This window comes from Bubalus kerabau, chromosome 10 (assembly GCF_029407905.1).
Source record: "Bubalus kerabau isolate K-KA32 ecotype Philippines breed swamp buffalo chromosome 10, PCC_UOA_SB_1v2, whole genome shotgun sequence".
Taxonomy (NCBI): Eukaryota; Metazoa; Chordata; class Mammalia; order Artiodactyla; family Bovidae; genus Bubalus; species Bubalus kerabau.
The window spans coordinates 86,719,493-86,728,579 of record NC_073633.1 but is presented as its reverse complement, the minus strand read 5'-3'; positions in this window follow the sequence as shown (position 1 = coordinate 86,728,579).

Sequence of the window (9,087 nt, the reverse complement as noted above, 5' to 3'; positions counted from 1 at the left end):
CAGTGCCAAAGTTCATTGATGATGCAAAGGAAGAGGAGGAAGATGATGACTCACAGAGAGGGAGCCCTCACCTAGGCCATCCTAGAGTGACACTACAAGGTCATCCTCATTACCTCACTGAACCACTGTGGCCACCCTGCGAGAAAGACCCATTATCCCCATTTTACAGATGAAGAAACTGAGACTCAGAGCAGACAAGCGATTTGCCCACAGTTACCCAACTACCTCTTAGAAGCACCAGAATGTACTTGGATTCATCTGACACTAGAAACCACATTCTAACCCAATGATTCTCAAAGTATAGTCCCAAGATGAGTAACATCAGCAGCATATGGAATTTATTATAAATGCAAATTCTCAGGCTTCATCCCAGATTCCAGATCCCTGGGCATGTATCCTAGCAAACTGTGTTTAACAAGCCCTCCAAGTGAATCCAATGCGCAGCTCAAGTGTGAGATCCACTGCTCCAAACCACTATGCTCTATAACGTCTCTCTCCCTCTTACCATGTACGTCTCATCATACGTTCAAATATGCATATATCAATACTGCTCTCTAAAGATAAACCACAGTATCTTTCTGTTTGTATATCTGGTTTTCTTCTTAAATGTGCTAATTGCATAATTCTTCCCATATAAACATCTCAATGTATCTCCTACATCCTTTGAATGTTTTCATATAACTGCCCTCATTTAGGTTTGCAAGGTATTCTAAGCCTAAGGTGGTGACCTTGGTCTAGCTGAAGTAATAGGCATAAGAATTACTGATTGTAATTTGGGTAAGGACATGCGCTTTAGTGGTCAGAGAGGCAGTCTGCTAGGAACCTGAAGCAGCGGCATTTGATTCTAAAGCAGCATATAATGAACAGAGCAGTTGGGGTTTCTTTCTAAAAGGAAGTAATGCTTGAGTAGTTTCAAATATTAGTCAGAAGAATAATGATTGTTATTGTTTTAATCTTGGTTCTTTTTTTAAAAATTTATTGAAATATAGTTGATTCACAATGTTTTGTGTTGTTTCAGATGTACAGTAAAGAGATTCAGGCTTATATATAAATATATGTATATATATACTTTTTTAAGATCCCTTCCTCTTATAGGTTATTACAAGATGTTGAATGTAGTTCCCTGTACTATAAAGTAGGTCCTTGTTGGTTATCTATTCCATATATAGTAGTGTGTATATTTTAATTACAAACTCCTAGTTTATCACCTACCCCTTTCCCTTTGGTAACCATAAGTTTGTCTCCTATGTCTATATATCTATTTCTGTTTTGTAAATAAGTTCATTGTATCATTTTTTTAGATTCCACTTATAAGTGATATCATATAATATTCACCTTTACTTGACTTACTTCAGTTAGTATGATAATCTCGAGGTCCATCAGATGGCATTACTTTATTCTTTTTTATTACTGAGTAATATTCCATTGTATATGTGTACCACATCTTCCTTATCCATTCATCTGTCAGTGGACACTTGGCTTGTTTCCATGTTTTGGCTATTGTAAATCATGCTCTATGAACATTGGGGTTTATGTATATTTTCAAATTATACTTTTGTCCAGATATATGCCCAGGAGTGGGATTGCTGGATCATATGGTAGTTCTATTTTTAAGAAGAGTTTAAGATTTTTTAAGGAACCTCCATACTGTTCTCCATAGTGGCTGTACCAATTTATATTCCCACTAATGGTGTAGGAGGGTTACTTTTTCTCCACACCCTCTCCAGCATTCATTATTCATAGACTTTTTGATGATGGCCATTCGGATCCATGTGAGGTGATACCTCACTGTAGTTTTAAAATATCAGACAAATAAAATATTTTCACCAGCTCAAAGATTTAGTTGACCACTCCCCAGTGACAAATTAAGAAAAGACTCTAAAACAGGCACTCCAGTTTTCACCATATTCCTCCTGAAAGCTCAGGACTATGGCTGGGGTAAGATCAGGGTGGTTTCGAAGCACTCAGGAGGAAGCACCAGGAGTCAGACTGGGTGAGCTAAGTTTTGAAGGACCAGACATAACTAGCTATACAAGGAAGACAAATGAGGATGTACATCCCCAGGCAGTTTGGCAATGCTGCATGAAGAAGTGATGGAGAGCTCAGGGTGGCTTATTTGTAGAGACCCAGTCTTCCCTATCCATCACCAACTCCCAGAGCTTGTCCAAACTCATGTCCATCAGGTCAGTGATGCCATCCAACCATCTCACACTCTGTCATCTCCTTCTCCTCCTCCCTTCATTCCTTCCCAGCATCAGGGTCTTTTCCAATGAGTCAGTTTTTCACATCGAGTGGCCAAAGTATTGGAGTTTCAACTTCAGCATCAGTCCCTCCAATGAATATTCAGGACTGATTTCCTTTAGGATTGACTGGTTTGATCTCTTTGAGAATCCAAGGGACTCACCAGAGTCTTCTCCAACACCACAGTTTAAAAGCATCAATTCTTCAGTGCTCAGCTTTCTTTATTGTCCAACTCTCACATCCATACAGGACCCCTGGAAAAATCCTGCCTTCAATCTTTCCCAGCCTCAGGGTCTTTTCCAATGAGTCAGTTCTTCACATCAAGTGGCCAAAGTATTGGAGTTTCAGTATCTGTCCTTCCAATGAATATTCAGGACTGATTTCCTTGAGGATGGACTGGTTGGATCTCCTTGCAGTCCAAGGGACTCTCAAGAGTCTTCTCCAACACCTGAGAAGGGCTGAGTCTAGGATGGCAATAATCTCCCTAGCAGATTTCCAGAGCAGTCGCCATTCTCCTGAGAGTCTATTCTGAAGTTGCTTAAAATAGCCCACATGCTGCCCTGCAGCGCTCAGTCACCAGTGTGAAAACCTCAAACTCCAGCAGTCCAGCAGAGACACCTCAGCCTATTTCTAGTTTGTTTTTCCAGTTTGAGATGTCTCATTCTTCCCAAACCCTCTTCCTCCACCCTTGCTCCAGGCCTGTTAGTCCTCTCCCTCCTTCCCTCCCCCATCATAATTTTTTCCTCTTGAACTCAGCTTTTCACGACTCTTCATCAGCCGTGACCCTCCCTCAGGGCTCTCTCAGCCACTCCTGATTTCCTTCTTGCCTTTATTCTGCCTCTCCCTGCACGTGGCTTCACCTCTTGCTCTGCCTGCATCTTATTTCCTCTCTAAACATCTCTGCATTTTTTTTTTCCTTCCTTAGCTGGCAATCGCAGGCCCGTAATGTGGATTCCCTCCAAGGGTGCTTTCTCACTCCTGTCCCGCTTCCTAAAGGTGCCTTTGTTGCATCTCCCTGTCCTGTATCTGCCCGCTTTCCTCTGAGAATGCTCAGCACGTCTTCCCTCTCTGTGTGCCTCCTTGTCCCCTGAAAGACACAAACCTCCCGCGGTGCGAGGCCAGCTGCTCTGTGTGCAGTAGAGCAAAAAGCCCAGGCAGAAAGAATCCGTCTTTGAAAGGTGAAGGCAGTTACCTGAAACCAAAGGTAGTTCAACAGCTGAACCAGGATGAAAAGCTGATCTTCTAAGTCCAGGACTCTGGGAAATTAACATCAAGTGTGCAGGTCTACAGGGACTCCAACTTCTCGCCTTAGCTGGACTCCTGCTGCTGCGCAGGGGTCCTCCCCACCATCTCCTGCTGACTCCCCACCACCTTCCTCAAGGAGAGAGCTGCCTTCCCAACCTTCCTGCCTCAAACAAGTAGACTTCTCTGGTCTTAGAATCTGCTGGCCCCAGGTCTCCTCCAGGCCAAGGATTTTAAAGGCATCTAGGATCAAGGGAGTCAAATTAAACACTCTGGAGTCATCTCTGCCCAGCGTGGTTCTATTGGGTCTCAAGGGTGACCCCTTAGAAAGCAGTGGGCCTGCGTGCTCAGTCACTTCAGTCGCATCTGACTCTTTGCGACCCCATGGACTGTAGCCCGCCAGGCTCCTTTGTGCAATTTTTCAGGCAAGAATACTGGAGAGGGTGGCCATTTCCTTCTCCAGGGGATCTTCCCAACCCAGGGATTGAACCCACGTCTCTTAAGTCTCCTGCATTGGAAGGTAGATTCCTTACCACTAATGCCAGCTGGGAAGCCCCTCAGAAAGTAGAGTCTATGTCTTTAATAGGAAGGAGAGATGTCTATAGAAGAGAGTTGCTAAACATGGGAGAATGGGGGAGGATAGGGAACTGGAAAACCTGGGGTTCCATTTGCAGCTACATAGCACATCTCTGAAAGTACTCCCCTTAAAAAGCTCCAATTCCTTCCCCTGGGCCAGCATCACAGGGGGTTAAAGAAATGGGTCACTCATGTGAATTTAGAAGATGTATTCATACAGCATAGGAGCCCATTGGAGGAGAGGAGATGAACTGGTCCCCTGGGTCCTGTCTGGTCCTGGGGTCAACACCCTGAGGGCGGAGTTGTCTAGAGCAGCAGGCCCAATTAGGGCTCTGAGATGGTGGGAGGCTGGAGGTCCCTGGGACTGGAATGGAGCAACCAGAGATTCTCTCTGGGCTCCTCTTCCCTTGCATTCATCACCAAACCCACCATCATAGGACTGTGGTGGAGCAAAAATTTTCTACTTCCCCAGAATTAATGATTAGGGGCCAAGGTGAAAAAAACAGAGATGTCAAGTATCCCAACAGTTAGGGCCTTGATACCCTCCGCTAAGAGAGCATGACACTTGAAATAGCTCTGGAACTGACCATCCTTCCCCAACCCAATCTATAAAAGAAGGGTCAGGGAGAGAGTGGAAGGAGATACATAAGAAACACTGGGTTGCCTCCTCACCTCCTTGAAGCTGAAAAAGCAGGGAGGCTCTGAGAGAATTGTTCATGAGGGGTGTAAGCTGGATGTTGGTCTGACATCTCTTTTCCCAGTTAGACATCTGTGATGCAGGCAACTTGCTGATCAGCTTCCTCTACCTCGTGAAGCAGGAGCGGGGAGAAGTTGGAGAGATGTAGAGAAGAGGTGATAAGGATTAACCTGCACTCCCACCAACTGGTACAGCAAGGGTGTGTGAGTTTCCCATGGGTAAATGGACTCCCCAGAAGAGAGCCAGGTGTGAGCTATAATTCAGGTCTAAAACCCAAGGCAAGGTCCTAAGGGCAAAATGGACATGGCATCATGCATTGGTGTGCGGAAGTGTGGAAAAGGTCAAGCCAGAATTGGACTTCCCACACACAGGCTCTGTGTATGGGGGGGGGGGGGGGCGGGCCAGGCACCCAGATCTGGCATGGACCCCACAATATCCCATATGGTATTTAAGCATCTACCACCCAGAGGGCAAGCAGTGCCAACCTGAGAAGCTACCACAATGAGCAGAAAGGGAAATGACTCTTGTCTGTTAACAGATCCCCCTGGATTCCCTGGCTGTCCAGTGGTTAGCATTTCATCTTCCAATGCAGGGGGTGCAGGTTGGACTCCTAGTTGGGGAGCTAAGATCCCACAAGCCTAGGGGCCAAAAAGCCCCCAAAACATAAAACAGAAGCAATATTGTAACAAATTCAATCAAGTCTTTTAAAAAATGGTCCACATCAAAAATACCTTAAAAAAAAAAACAAACAAAAGAGAGACCCCCATGGTTTTCCTTTCCCTCCTTCTTTCCCCATCATCTCAGGAGAGCTGCTTCAGGATAAAGTAGAGGAAGAATTGTCTCAGAAACTGACTGAAGCCCCCCTGCTCTTCTCCTCCAAGCTGCTGGGTTGCCAGTTCACCATTGGGCACCGCAGTATTCTTGGGCTTCCCTTGGGGCTTGGTTGGAAAAGAATCCACCTGCAATGCAGGAGACCGATTCGGTTCCTGGGTTGGGAAGATCCCCTGGAGAAGGGAAAGGCTCCCCCACTGCAGTATTCTGACCTGGAGAAGTTCATGGACTACAGTTCATGGGGTCGACAAGAGTCAGACACGACTGAGCAACTTTCATAGACAGACAGACAGACAGGGAAGGAGGAGCTAAACCAAGCTGGAGACTGAAGCTTTGTCATTGGGCAGAACTGAGCTGGTAAATAACTGAAGTAACCAAGAAGGTATGGGAACTGCCTGAGCTGTCACAAGGAAAAGGAGTACATCAGGGCTGTATATTGTCACCCTGCTTATTTAACTTATATGCAGAGTACATCATGAGAAACACTGGGTTGGATGAAGAACAAGCTGGAATCAAGATTGCCGGGAGAAATATCAATAACCTCAGATATGCAGATGACACCACCCTTATGGCAGAAAGCAAAGAAGAACTAAAGAGCCTCTTCATGAAAGTGAAAGAGGAGAGTGAAAAAGTTGGCTTAAAGTTTAACATTCAGAAAATGAAGATCATGGCATCCGGTCCCATCACTTCATGGCAAATAGATGAGGAAACAGTGGAAACACTGTCAGACTTTATTTTGGGGGGCTCCAAAATCACTGCAGATAGCGATTGCAGCCGTGAAATTAAAAGACGCTTACTCCTTGGAAGGAAAGTTATGACCAACCTAGACAACATATTAAAAAGCAGAGACATTACTTTGTCAACAAAGGTCCATCTAGTCAAGGATATGGTTTTTCCAGTGGTCATGTATGGATGTGAGAGTTGGACTATAAAGGAAGCTGAGCACCAAAGAATTGGTGCTTTTGAACTGTAGTGTTGGAGAAGACTCTTGAGAGTCCCTTGGACTGCAAGGAGATCCAACCAATCCATCCTAAAGGAGATGAGTCCTGATTATTCATTGGAAGGACTGATGCTAAAGCTGAAACTCCAATCCTTTGGCCACCTGATGTAAACAGCTGACTTGGAAAAGACCCTGATGCTCGGAAAGATTGAGGGCAGGAGGAGAAGGGGATGACAGAGGATGAGATGGTTGGATGGCATCACTGAGTCAATGGACATGAGTTTGGGTAAACTCTGGGAGTTGGTGATAGACAGGGAGGCCTGGCGTGCTACAGTCCATGGGGTTGCAAAGAGTTGGATACGACTCTGAATGCAGAGTTCCAAAGAATAGCAAGAAGAGATAAGAAAGCCTTCTTCAGTGATCAATGCAAAGAAACAGAGGAAAACAACAGAATGGGAAAGACTAGAGATCTCTTCAAGAAAATTAGAGATACCAAAGGAACATTTCATGCAAAGATGGGCTCGATAAAAGACAGAAATGGTATGGACCTAACAGAAGCAGAAGATATTAAGAAGAGATGGCAAGAATACACAGAAGAACTGTACAAAAAAGATCTTCAAGACCCAGATAATCACGATGGTGTGATCAATCACCTAGAGCCAGACAGACATCCTGGAATGTGAAGTCAAGTGGGCCTTAGAAAGCATCACTACGAACAAAGCTAGTGGAGGTGATAGAATTCCAGTTGAGCTATTCCAAATCTTGAAAGATGATGCTGTGAAAGTGCTGCACTCAATATGCCAGCTAATTTGGAAAACTCAGCAGTGGCCACAGGACTGGAAAAGGTCAGTTTTCATTCCAATCCCAAAGAAAGGCAATGCCAAAGAATGCTCAAACTACCACACAATTGCACTCATCTCACACTCTAGTAAAGTAATGCTCAAAATTCTCCAAGCCAGGCTTCAGCAATATGTGAACCATGAACTTCCTGATGTTCAAGCTGGTTTTAGAAAAGGCAGAGGAACCAGAGATCAAATTGCCAACATCCTCTGGATCATGGAAAAAGCAAGAGAGTTCCAGAAAAACATCTATTTCTGCTTTATTGACTATGCCAAAGCCTTTGACTGTGTGGATCACAATAAACTGTGGGAAATTCTGAAAGAGATGGGAATACCAGGCCACCTGACCTGCCTCTTGAGAAATTTGTATGCAGGTCAGGAAGCAACACTTAGAACTGGACATGGAACAACTGACTGGTTCCAAATAGGAAAAGGAGTACATCAAGGCTGTATATTGTCACCTTGTTTATTTAACTTCTATGCAGAGTACATCATGAGAAACGCTGGGCTGGAAGAAGCACAAGCTGGAATCAAGATTGCCGGGAGAAATATCAATAACCTCAGATATGCAGATGACACCACCCTTATGGCAGAAAGTGAAGAGGAACTAAAACACCTCTTGATGAAGGTCAAAGTGGAGAGTGAAAAAATTGGCTTAAAGCTCAACATTCAGAAAACGAAGATCATGGCATCCGGTCCCATCACTTCATGGCAAATAGATGGGGAAACAGTGGAAACAGTGTCAGACTTTATTTTTCTGGGCTCCAAAATCACTGCAGATGGTGACTGCAGCCATGAAATTAAAAGACGCTTACTCCTTGGAAGGAAAGTTATGACCAGCCTAGATAGCATATTCAAAAGCAGAGACATTACTTTGCCAACATAGGTTCGTCTAATCAAGACTGGTTTTTCCTGTGGTCATGTATGGATGTGAGAGTTGGACTGTGAAGAAGGCTGAGCACCGAAGATTGATGCTTTTGAACTGTGGTGTTGGAGAAGACTCTTGAGAGTCCCTTGGACTGCAAGGAGATCCAACCAGTCCATTCTAAAGGAGATCAGCCCTGGGATTTCTTTGGAAGGAATGATGCTGAAGCTGAAACTCCAGTACTTTGGCCACCTGATGCGAAGAGTTGACTCATTGGAAAAGACTGTGATGCTGGGAGGGATTGGGGGCAAGAGGAGAAGGGGACGACAGAGGATGAGATGGCTGGATGGCATCACTGACTTGATGGACGTGAGTCTGAGTGAACTCCGGGAGTTGGTGATGGACAGGGAGGCCTGGCGTGCTGCGATTCATGGGATCACAAAGAGTCAGACACAACTGAGTGACTGATCTGAGCGACTGAACTGAACTGAACCCTGATGAAAGAAGATGCAGTGGAACCCAGCTGACAGCCAGGATGGCAGAGGGAGAATGTCACACTTGTACCCACAGGGTGCTGCAATTCCTCAGCTGCTTTCACGGAGAGTTACTTGCTGCCTCTCCAAGTTCTCCAGCACTGGGGCGTCGATAGTTATCTGAGACCTAGCCCACCCCCACCCCTCCCCTCCCCTCCCCAGGGTGGGGCGTGATAGCTCACAGGAGAGAAGGTGCCTTCATCCTCTGCTTTACCCACAACAGAATGATCATTACCCTAATGATCATTACCTTTATGTCAGAAGTCATTGACATAAAATGCACCGTGGAAAATGTGAAAAACAAGTCTTTTTGTTCTTGGACA